The following is a 12,828-nucleotide window of genomic DNA, read 5'->3' as shown; positions in this document are numbered from 1 at the left end:
TTCCTCAAAAAAAAAAACATTCAAATTATGCATTGATTAGGATAAGGCCTTGTCTGAATATATAAGGAGTTATGAGCAGTTTCCTTGATGGAAGGAACTGTTGTAACTGCAAAAACAGTTATAAAACTGTTTTACAAATTTGTTGGTTCCTCTGCAAGAACATAAATGTTTCTCTATAAATACATTCCCATCGATACAAAGAGAACTTGTCATATGGATCTTGGAGAAGGAATGAACTGTACTAATCAAACTGGTCAATTACTTAAACTCTATATTTGATCTTAGTTTAACATAGAAATATATCCTTAGTTTACATATGTGTTCTGCATATGCATTGCAGTATGCTAGTTTTAATTCTACAATTGGTATCAGAGCATCTATGCTTAGACAAAGATTGATATATCTATGATTCTGAGATTACATGAATGCTAATACATGCTTATATGATTATATTGATCTGGTTATTTTAAAAAAAATTTGCAATATTGATATGATAAAGCCTGTATGCATAATTAAATTCTGTTACAATAAATGTTGTGTGATTTCATTGAAGTTCATATGCTACCACAGTAGTCATGAATAAATTGACATGTTAAAGTTCGTGAAATGTCATATAAAGAACCAATGTTGTTATACTGTATGCTATCAAAGTAGTCACAGTAAAAGAGCATTATAGTTTTTTGTAAGAGAACATTGATCAAGATAACATTATTTGAATTGTTATATGCTTCCAAAGAAGTCATTTCAATTAAATCAGTATGATGATATGTGTATATGTAAGAAAGAACTTTTAGTTGTCTTTTGAGATTGTATATCACAAATGATATCACTCTTATTTTGACAAATGTTTATCTTAAATATATACACTGTATGAAATGCATATTATCAATTTGCATTTGGGAAATTATATATTGAGCAAATGGTATATAGATACCATACTGAATACATCAATACATATTGCAACACTGCATTTTCTAATGAGCATCAGTAACATTGAACTGCTCAATGGATCAAACTACAAGAAATGGAAGGGAGACATTGAATTGAACCTGGGAGGATCCACCACAGGAGCTAGCTGCTAATGCAAGCAAGGAGACTAAGGACAAGTACCTGCAGTGGCATAAGCATAATAGAATGGCCTTGATCTGCATGAAGAAAAGTATGACTAATGCAGTGAAGGGAGCAATTCCAGATTTTGAAAATGCAAGGGTGTTTTTCAACTCCATTGCAGACAAGTATAAGGTGTCTAACAAAGCTGAGACTAGAAATTTGATGAATAAACTGATCAAGATGAGGTTCTGTAGACCCCGTGAATTTCCGAACGCCACTTTTTGACGGGATAATTTTTCGCGACCTTTGTTTGGCTAAAGACTTTTGGAAATAGTTTGGGCCCAAGAATAGCGTAAGGTTAGAGTCCAAAATTTACTCTGGACACCCAACCGACGGGTATGCCAGTGAACTTAGCCCAATAAGTTAGTCAACCTTTGACCCAAACCTCTTCCTTGATCCAACATGGTTGTAGCTCATAATGACATCTTTGCATAATTTTGAAATATACTCGTGCGTGTGTTTACGATTTTCTTATTTTACCTTTCTTAATAATTGGAGAAATTTCTGCTCGCCTTACCCGAAACTTACTCGTCAAGCATCTCACCGACTTTCAAAAGCACAATTTATTTACTCCTTATGTTTTTCAGACTCGAGCAAAACTCCGACAAAAAACTTGCTTGCCATTTCTCTATCTAAAAATAAGTTTTGTGAGACCCGATCCTTATTTGGCACCGTCAACATTTTAATTTGAGTTTTCTTGTATTTACCTATTTTACTTTTATTTTCCCCATCATTTTGGGTTTTTACCACCTTATTCTTTTACCCCAAATTTATCTGCCCAAAGCTGAGCCTTCTCCTTCACACGCAAAACTCAGCTTTTCCTCTTTCCTTGTTCACGTCAGAGTTGGACAGAGAAAAAGGGAGCCTCGTTCAGCTCTTCCCCTCCACGTTTCCATCATGCAAAGGGCAACTCCTCCAAGAACATCATCTCAGACCTTCAAAAGAGAGAACCCAGGCCATAAATCGTCATTCACCCTTCTCTTCTCACCTTTCCTCTCGTCCCTGGACACATCAGTCCGTTTACGAGCCTCGAAACACCTAGTTCGAGATCTCCGATCAGAAAACGTTCTTCATCAAAGTTGTTCGCCTATGTCTCCTCTATCTAGCCTCCAAATTTCAGCTCCATCGGAATTGATTTGAGACCTGTACACCCATCGAAGCGGAAGCTGTTCCTGAACAAGCCTGTTCCGGATTTCTGCTTAAACTTCCTCTCTTGCTCTACCCGAATCCCCAACACCTTGCTTGAGACTGATACCAACAGTTGGTAAGATTCTTAAACCATCAAGTTCCCCTTTGTTTCCTCGATTTTAGACTCAATACGTTCAAAACACCTCATTTACATATTGAGCAGTCTCTGTTTCACTTTGCATGTTCGAGACTGAGCAAACTTCTTGGCCTGTGGCTGGACTCGATCCAATCAGCTCCTTCAGCTCTCTTTCCTGTTGAAATCCTCAAGAGAAGCTCATCTTTTTTTGTTAGTTTTTGGTGAGTATCATCCTTTCCTTAACACTATGTATTTTTGGTTGTTGTTACAAACTCTTGCAGATTACAACTTGTCACTATTGTGGTGGGAACCTTGTTGTTTTAGCTTAGAACCTTTCATTCTTTCTGATGTGTTGGGTGTATGCTAAACCATGGTTATTTTGAACATTGAAATCATGCTTGATCAAAGAGTTTATTTGTGTTACTGTTGTCCAAACACCATGTCTTCAAAACATCATGTTAGTGAGCTACAAGACCTTCCCCTTATAGTATTGAAGGGTGACTGAGACTTTAAGCCTTTAGAAGCTTTAGATACTTTTTGTAGGTGTCTTAGAGTCTACTTAACCAGCCATTTTGGGTACCAAAGGAGCTTTACACAAAAGAACCAGTTTCTGCAGTTTTTCAGTTTCCAGTAAAATCTGACCCAGCTGCATTCATTTAAAAACTGGAGCTAAACCGTTGACAATTTGGGGTCAGTTTCTTCTAGGGAAATATAGTAGACACATAGATGAACATTCCGGATTTTGAATCACCTCAAAACCATTTTTCTAGAATTAGTTATGAATATTTGAAAAAGGTGTACAGAAGCTAGTATTTCTGGAAAGAATCTGCACATTGTTTTACTTTAGCCTTTAAAACCTTTACTCTTTGTTTGGTCTCACTTGAAATTCAATAACCATTTCAGTATCACTGATTTGGTTGCTAAACCACCTTCTTTCCAAAAATTTCCCAAGAATTTATCTCAAGTGCTTTGAACACTTTTCCTTGGCCCTTAACAGTTCTTACTTATACTCTGTTTCCAGCTTTTGACAACTTATCTTTGAAAGGTGTTTCTGCCACTTTTTCCTGAAAAACCAACTCTCCCTTAGTGCCCAAATGGTCTGGTTATTAGCTAGTCAATTAGGTTAAAGGAAAGGTTCTCTTTGGAGAGTATTGCGTGTGAATAGCTAGCCTAGTTTATCGTTATTAATGCCGCTTATTGATCTAGGCTTGACATCGTGGTGGAATCTTGTGAAGTGGTGGTTGCTACAAGGTTGCATTGAGGCCTAGTGCTGCAAGAGAAAGCTCGAGTTCCAGGTAGGGGATGCCTTTAACTCTATCTATGCTTTTCTTGCATATACTATGTTTTATATGAGGCCTCTTGCATGGTTTTTGGAAATTATCTGTTTTACAATTGAAATGGTTTGCGTGGATTGGATTGATGTGTTGGCAATTGATGGGGATGTAAGGAGAGGTCAGTTCCTCCTTGAGCCACCGGTGGTGGGCAGTGTGCACCATGCCCTTGTTATCTCCCCTTTGTCTCTAGCCTTGTGATTAATGAATTCCGGAAAGTGATTGGCTAGATGGACGGTTGTGATGGAAGTGTGAAAGATGATCAATTGCCGTGGGATTGTAGTTACGTGGTGACGATCACGTGGAAGCGCAAACCGGTTTTATCTACTTCTTTTATTCAAAACAATAACTCATGTTTTTAAACTTAGATATGGGGGCGGGCATGGGCAATGACTGGATGTAGGAGCCTAACCCCTACTTTAGTTTGTTTTGCAGGCTGTTGTTGTTGAAGCTTGGGCACGGAGGATAATCCTTGGAGGACACAATTTGTTTTACTCTATTTAAAGTTTATTTCCTTTCGGCTTGCTTGATTTCACTAAAGTTTTGTAACATTATGTATGGTTGATGATGTGTGTGATTGCTTACCACCAATGTGGAACCCTAGGGTTAGAACCTCCATTTGAATTTAGGTCCTAGTGGGCTAGACCTAGAAGACTCACATAAATTACCATTTAATGAACTTAATGCAAACTTGGGGCTAAGAACTAAAAATTGACATAGGTTCTAAAACTCAACTCAACACCACCTTCCTTTCCTCTTATTCGCCTAGTTCGTAATCTTGTGATTACGAGCCAAGCCCACTATACAAGCCCAAGAATTTCGGGCTTATAGATTTCTTGCTTTCCAACCTAAAGGCCTTGTCTCTTTGAGGAATTCTAGGCCCAAAACACTTGCTTGCTCCAAGTGTCGCGGGAGTAGGGTTCCTTGGGGAGGCGGCGCTGTGGTAATCCGGTCTCCGGGTCGCCACAGAAAAGATGGTATCAGAGCATAACGGTTCTGATGGACCTTGAACTTAAAACCTTTTCGTTGTGTGAAGTTTGAAGGATTGTCTTTAATCCTTGTTAATATTATCAACCATTCTAAAAGAGTTAAAAAAAAAAAAAAAAAAAAAAAAAAAAGTGTTTTTTTTTTTCAGATTTGAAAGAAAAGAAAAATGTCCGACTCCTCCATGGACTCCTCCGGCACCGACAGCACAGCCGAATCCTACGTGACTGTAGAATTGGAACCCTCCGCCCCAAATGATGTCCCACGACCCTTTTCTCCTAGTGCTCTTCCCTCTTCCTCCACTCAGCGTCCGAACCCGAAGGTGGTGGAGATGAGGAACTTGATTGGCGAAATTGATAGAGATCTTGAAAGTGTAACAAGGGCAATGATAGGACCTGTCTACCCTCGACAAAAGGTCAATACCTTATAGGGGTATATTCGGGAATTCTTGGCGGTGAGAGCTAGGCATCCCGACGTATACGAAAGCTTAGAGGACCGTAATTATCGATTCATACACGGTCTGAATTCAAGGATGCGGGAAAAGATGACGATGAACTACTCCCGACCATGGCACGAGGTTGTTGAGGAGGCCGAGAGAGTTGACGCATTCTTGGATGAGATATACGCGGTGCTCGATGCAGAAGGTGACGGACGACCACTTCCTCTGGAAATTCAAGCAATCAAAGACCGTATCGATCCTATAGACTATAATAGGGAGCTAGTATTTTATCCCTACGATCCGGAAGATTCGGACTAGAACTTTTGTTAGTAGGACGTTTGTGGTCACTTTGGTAGACCCCCCTCGTCTTTTGTTGCTTTTCGAACTCTTTAAGCTTTCCTTTGCTTGTTAAACACTCCTAGTTCTCATCTCTAATTGTTTGGTAATATTCCTCAGTTTGAACTTTGATGTTCGTTTTCTAGAAGCAAACTTTGACCTTGCTAAAAAAAAAAAAAAAAAAAAATAATAATAATAATAATATTCTTGAGTCAATTACTGGACTGCCCACTTCGAGCCTTGTCTTGTCCAACCTATTGATCTTCAAAATTCGTGAATTTTTGATATGTTTCAGTTTGGTCAGTTAGCTATGGATCTGGAAATTTTCACCTCTTTCTATCGTGAAATAAATTCTGGGTGATTTTTCAAAGTTCAGTCTGCAGTTGACAAAAATCTGGCAGCATTAATTCGCGAAACGTTGTTGAGATTTGAATCTTATTTTGAAACAAAGACACCCACTCTCCTATACTTCCCATTCTTTCCTTTCTCGGGCTCAAACAATACCCATCCTCTAACTCTTTTAGTTATATGTTGCCTTATTCAATTTCTTTTAGGGAACACACCATTCGTTCATCGAGACCGACTTCCCTTTTGTTGGACATTCCCATAGTTGAGGTTTCCCTCACTCTTTCTTTCTCCAACTCTTGTTCCCGGAACACTTTCTCGTACTTAGTAGGAGTGTCTTCGAGGTAGAAAATGGACTCTATACCCAATGAAGATCTAATGGCGAATAGGATAGTCCTCGATAGTTTAAATGCCTTCTTCCCTTCCAAATTGTTACGCTGCCTATTACCACTTGGTTTCAGCTGGTGGTACTAGACCTGGTATTAGGTAAACTATAGGCTATTTACGGAGGACTCTTGGCAATCAGAAATGAAATTTTAGGATGTCTTGATGTTACCCACTCGAATGGTCAACCTATGACTTCTCGCGGCTCGTGGAGAATTTCGACGCTTGGGATCATAAATGAGGTTGGATCTGCGTGGTACTCACAATGCTTCAATTGTTATATGATGGTTAAATTGACCTGAGTTTTTACAAGTAACACATTCTTTTCCTTTTTCACTCCTTGCTGCGATCCCTTTCTCACACTCTATCTTCCACATTAGTCGTCATCGTCGTTAATTGTTCGTCCAATAGCTCTGTTTCTAGGATGAAGACTCCACTTTTAACCACTTCAAGGGAATACACAAGCAACTAATATGAAGCGTCACTGTAGCTGAGGAGTACTTTTGGGAAGTTCAAGAAGAAAATATTGTTAGCGAGACGAAGCGAAGTTAACCGCTTACTACGGAAGACCGTGAAACAATAGCCACTTGAGTAAGGAGCCTACATTTGCCATCGCACATCGCATTTATGTGAGGTATAGACGGATCTCCAAGACTTACGTATTGGGCGCCAAAATTGTGCTTCTAGTTATCGCTTGACTACACGGTGTTACAGCTATACCGCTTACTACGTACTCGATAGTTATGTCTACAACTTTAGTACTTGTTCGTGGCTAATGGCGAAAAATGCGTGTTCTATACTCTAGGATAGTACGTGAGTAGATGATTTCCTCGCCAATGTTATTGGTAACGAAAGGCGCGACGAAAGTGTGCTACTTCGAAGTTAGAGTTCTAGTGAGCAAAGTGTAAAGGCAAGTGCAGAGATTCGGAAATGCGTTCTCCAACCCGAGTTATTCTAGTTTGGTACTTCAGCTGAGAAGTTTTGGAAACACTTCCATATCTTAGTTTTGTACTTAGTTTGTAGTAGCTTATACTAAAGACCAGTCAGACTAGATTGATCATGTCGATAATAGGTCGTTCACCGACCCACATAGTCCACCGATTTCACCATTCTATATCTATGTCGTTCAAAACCGATCACCTCAAACTTAGTGTTGAAATTTTCGTCCCCGTGATATTACCGCTTATGTGCAATCATTACATTGAGTCTACCAGCTGCTATGGAGAATGGACGCGTACAAATTCAGATTTTTCGGGGAATTCTTACCGACATTTCCTACCAGTTTTTGGGTTGATTGAGGTATCAATCTTCCTCCTTTTCCTCGACATCTACGTTTTCAACAAAAGCGTGCATTATGATTTTAGACTATGGTGCATGAGAATGCTACTATAGTAGTTTTTCAACGCAAGTTCATCTTCGAAAATGGGAATTCTGTTCTCTACTAGAATTGCTTCTGTCAGCAACTTTGATGGCCGATAACTATGAGTTTGAGCCTTCATACCAGTACGACTCCTTCATGAAAGTTTCTCGGAATTGCGTCTACTATGCTGTGTTAGAAATTGACAATAATCAAACGGTTAGATTACTTTCAATCGAGGTAAAATTACGCACTGTCCAAGGAAAATCTGGACTGGTATATATATATATATATATATATATAGTTGCAACTCTGATACTAGTTCAAATTCTGCGACCTCTTTCCTTCAAGTTCAGTTTCTCTTTGTTATGGGACATGTTCCACTTTGTCATTGAGTTCTTTTGATGGAGTCTCTACTCTGTCTTTGAGCCTGTGATCACAACATTTATAATTGGTAAGTTAAACCAAACTTATTGGGTTTCTCCTTGTTTAATTTGAGGTGACGGTAACAAGTCACATTGCTATGAAGTCTCGGCAATAAAAGAAGTGCTTGCTTCCTAGAATCTTGGCATGATATGTTTCGTGCATGGGAAGGCATATCCACGTGATGGGCTGAATTCTTCTTTAGCTTGCTCTTTCAAAGCGATTGTTTTTGGAGACAGAAATTTCTTGTGAAAAATTGCAAACCATTTCATGGGGGCCATTACCCAAACATTGGAATATCTCGATGGATTGCAAGATTAAATGGCAAATTTGTTTTCTCTCATCAGTCATTTGGACGAGTGGTATCATACCCTCTTTCCGGTATCCTCTTCTCTACACGAGTGATGGCCCGACCGGCCGGCGGATCCCCATCAATACTTTTATAGAGAAGGTATGAATCAACGGATATGGATGGCACCCGAATAAACAAACTGGAAGTGATGGACTGGTGGAGAGACTTGTAGCACCACCACAAGACCACTTTGGAGTTACGCCGATATTACATTTTCTAGCCATGCTAGTTTGAATTTCGAGGGCGAAATTCTTTTAAGGGGGGTAGAATGTAGACCCCGTGAATTTCCGAACGCCACTTTTTGACGGGATAATTTTTCGCGACCTTTGTTTGGCTAAAGACTTTTGGAAATAGTTTGGGCCCAAGAATAGCGTAAGGTTAGAGTCCAAAATTTACTCTGGACACCCAACCGACGGGTATGCCAGTGAACTTAGCCCAATAAGTTAGTCAACCTTTGACCCAAACCTCTTCCTTGATCCAACATGGTTGTAGCTCATAATGACATCTTTGCATAATTTTGAAATATACTCGTGCGTGTGTTTACGATTTTCTTATTTTACCTTTCTTAATAATTGGAGAAATTTCTGCTCGCCTTACCCGAAACTTACTCGTCAAGCATCTCACCGACTTTCAAAAGCACAATTTATTTACTCCTTATGTTTTTCAGACTCGAGCAAAACTCCGACAAAAAACTTGCTTGCCATTTCTCTATCTAAAAATAAGTTTTGTGAGACCCGATCCTTATTTGGCACCGTCAACATTTTAATTTGAGTTTTCTTGTATTTACCTATTTTACTTTTATTTTCCCCATCATTTTGGGTTTTTACCACCTTATTCTTTTACCCCAAATTTATCTGCCCAAAGCTGAGCCTTCTCCTTCACACGCAAAACTCAGCTTTTCCTCTTTCCTTGTTCACGTCAGAGTTGGACAGAGAAAAAGGGAGCCTCGTTCAGCTCTTCCCCTCCACGTTTCCATCATGCAAAGGGCAACTCCTCCAAGAACATCATCTCAGACCTTCAAAAGAGAGAACCCAGGCCATAAATCGTCATTCACCCTTCTCTTCTCACCTTTCCTCTCGTCCCTGGACACATCAGTCCGTTTACGAGCCTCGAAACACCTAGTTCGAGATCTCCGATCAGAAAACGTTCTTCATCAAAGTTGTTCGCCTATGTCTCCTCTATCTAGCCTCCAAATTTCAGCTCCATCGGAATTGATTTGAGACCTGTACACCCATCGAAGCGGAAGCTGTTCCTGAACAAGCCTGTTCCGGATTTCTGCTTAAACTTCCTCTCTTGCTCTACCCGAATCCCCAACACCTTGCTTGAGACTGATACCAACAGTTGGTAAGATTCTTAAACCATCAAGTTCCCCTTTGTTTCCTCGATTTTAGACTCAATACGTTCAAAACACCTCATTTACATATTGAGCAGTCTCTGTTTCACTTTGCATGTTCGAGACTGAGCAAACTTCTTGGCCTGTGGCTGGACTCGATCCAATCAGCTCCTTCAGCTCTCTTTCCTGTTGAAATCCTCAAGAGAAGCTCATCTTTTTTTGTTAGTTTTTGGTGAGTATCATCCTTTCCTTAACACTATGTATTTTTGGTTGTTGTTACAAACTCTTGCAGATTACAACTTGTCACTATTGTGGTGGGAACCTTGTTGTTTTAGCTTAGAACCTTTCATTCTTTCTGATGTGTTGGGTGTATGCTAAACCATGGTTATTTTGAACATTGAAATCATGCTTGATCAAAGAGTTTATTTGTGTTACTGTTGTCCAAACACCATGTCTTCAAAACATCATGTTAGTGAGCTACAAGACCTTCCCCTTATAGTATTGAAGGGTGACTGAGACTTTAAGCCTTTAGAAGCTTTAGATACTTTTTGTAGGTGTCTTAGAGTCTACTTAACCAGCCATTTTGGGTACCAAAGGAGCTTTACACAAAAGAACCAGTTTCTGCAGTTTTTCAGTTTCCAGTAAAATCTGACCCAGCTGCATTCATTTAAAAACTGGAGCTAAACCGTTGACAATTTGGGGTCAGTTTCTTCTAGGGAAATATAGTAGACACATAGATGAACATTCCGGATTTTGAATCACCTCAAAACCATTTTTCTAGAATTAGTTATGAATATTTGAAAAAGGTGTACAGAAGCTAGTATTTCTGGAAAGAATCTGCACATTGTTTTACTTTAGCCTTTAAAACCTTTACTCTTTGTTTGGTCTCACTTGAAATTCAATAACCATTTCAGTATCACTGATTTGGTTGCTAAACCACCTTCTTTCCAAAAATTTCCCAAGAATTTATCTCAAGTGCTTTGAACACTTTTCCTTGGCCCTTAACAGTTCTTACTTATACTCTGTTTCCAGCTTTTGACAACTTATCTTTGAAAGGTGTTTCTGCCACTTTTTCCTGAAAAACCAACTCTCCCTTAGTGCCCAAATGGTCTGGTTATTAGCTAGTCAATTAGGTTAAAGGAAAGGTTCTCTTTGGAGAGTATTGCGTGTGAATAGCTAGCCTAGTTTATCGTTATTAATGCCGCTTATTGATCTAGGCTTGACATCGTGGTGGAATCTTGTGAAGTGGTGGTTGCTACAAGGTTGCATTGAGGCCTAGTGCTGCAAGAGAAAGCTCGAGTTCCAGGTAGGGGATGCCTTTAACTCTATCTATGCTTTTCTTGCATATACTATGTTTTATATGAGGCCTCTTGCATGGTTTTTGGAAATTATCTGTTTTACAATTGAAATGGTTTGCGTGGATTGGATTGATGTGTTGGCAATTGATGGGGATGTAAGGAGAGGTCAGTTCCTCCTTGAGCCACCGGTGGTGGGCAGTGTGCACCATGCCCTTGTTATCTCCCCTTTGTCTCTAGCCTTGTGATTAATGAATTCCGGAAAGTGATTGGCTAGATGGACGGTTGTGATGGAAGTGTGAAAGATGATCAATTGCCGTGGGATTGTAGTTACGTGGTGACGATCACGTGGAAGCGCAAACCGGTTTTATCTACTTCTTTTATTCAAAACAATAACTCATGTTTTTAAACTTAGATATGGGGGCGGGCATGGGCAATGACTGGATGTAGGAGCCTAACCCCTACTTTAGTTTGTTTTGCAGGCTGTTGTTGTTGAAGCTTGGGCACGGAGGATAATCCTTGGAGGACACAATTTGTTTTACTCTATTTAAAGTTTATTTCCTTTCGGCTTGCTTGATTTCACTAAAGTTTTGTAACATTATGTATGGTTGATGATGTGTGTGATTGCTTACCACCAATGTGGAACCCTAGGGTTAGAACCTCCATTTGAATTTAGGTCCTAGTGGGCTAGACCTAGAAGACTCACATAAATTACCATTTAATGAACTTAATGCAAACTTGGGGCTAAGAACTAAAAATTGACATAGGTTCTAAAACTCAACTCAACACCACCTTCCTTTCCTCTTATTCGCCTAGTTCGTAATCTTGTGATTACGAGCCAAGCCCACTATACAAGCCCAAGAATTTCGGGCTTATAGATTTCTTGCTTTCCAACCTAAAGGCCTTGTCTCTTTGAGGAATTCTAGGCCCAAAACACTTGCTTGCTCCAAGTGTCGCGGGAGTAGGGTTCCTTGGGGAGGCGGCGCTGTGGTAATCCGGTCTCCGGGTCGCCACAGGTTCAATGGACAAGGAAGCATCAGGGAGTACATTATGCAAGGGATAGACACTGCTGGAAAGTTAAAGGGCGTAAATGTGACAGTTGAAGATACTTTCTTGGTGTATCTGCTACTTAACTCACTGTCAGATCAATACAGTCATCTCAAGAGTCTCTACAACACTCAGAAGGAAAAATGGAGTCTTGATGAACTCATCTCCATATGTGTACAGAAGGAGACTGAGGTACTCAAGAGGGGTAAGGCTGTAACCATAAACTACATTGGAAACCTAGTGAACTACTTGGGAAAACCCAAGTTCAAGAAAAATTCTGGAAAATACTTCAAGGGAAGTTCATCTAAGAACCCTGTGAAATCTGACTTCACCAAGGGTAAATCTCTCAATGCATCACCAAGTCAAGTGAAATGCTTCTTTTGCAAGAAAGTTGGACATTTCAAGAAGGACTGTGATGGCTTCAAGAATTGGCTGAATAAGAAAGGTATCTTTTTACTCAAATCTATTTTCTCTATGGAGTCAAATACTTTTGAAACTGACGATTCTTGGTGGTTTGATACTAGTCACCTATTCACATTGTGAACTCATTGCAGAGATTATCTAGAATAACAATCCCAAGAAGGAATGAGACTAAAGTATGTACTGCAAGTGGACAAAAAGTAGAAGTTCAAGCTGTAGGAATTGTCAAGTTATTGTTTAGGAATAAATTTATGTTAGAACTATCTAATGTGTATTGTATTCCAGAAATAAAGAGAAACCTAGTATCTGGTTCTCAATTTTTAAAAGATGGTGATTTTAGCTTTTCAAGTAATAATATTAGGATGTTGTTTTATAAAGCTGATTTCTGTTTTGGTAATGCTGATATTA

The 12,828-nt window shown here is 39.5% G+C and overlaps 2 long non-coding RNA genes across 2 annotated transcripts; both read left to right on the top strand.

Moving 5' to 3' along the window:
- The first annotated feature begins 1,902 nt into the window (after positions 1-1,902).
- LOC133707926 (uncharacterized) lies at positions 1,903-4,779 on the top strand. The gene is made up of 3 exons (XR_009845417.1): positions 1,903-2,374; positions 2,462-2,595; positions 3,581-4,779. It is a non-coding gene; the product is annotated as an uncharacterized LOC133707926 (long non-coding RNA).
- Positions 4,780-9,197: 4,418 nt separating this feature from the next.
- On the top strand, positions 9,198-10,965 carry LOC133707927 (uncharacterized). Its single transcript, XR_009845418.1, has 3 exons — positions 9,198-9,669; positions 9,757-9,890; positions 10,876-10,965. It is a non-coding gene; the product is annotated as an uncharacterized LOC133707927 (long non-coding RNA).
- The last annotated feature ends 1,863 nt before the right edge of the window (positions 10,966-12,828 follow it).

This window comes from Rosa rugosa, chromosome 5 (assembly GCF_958449725.1).
Source record: "Rosa rugosa chromosome 5, drRosRugo1.1, whole genome shotgun sequence".
Classification (NCBI taxonomy): domain Eukaryota; kingdom Viridiplantae; phylum Streptophyta; class Magnoliopsida; order Rosales; family Rosaceae; genus Rosa; species Rosa rugosa.
The sequence above is the reverse complement of the archived record's forward strand: the minus strand, read 5'-3'. Positions and strand labels throughout refer to the sequence as shown.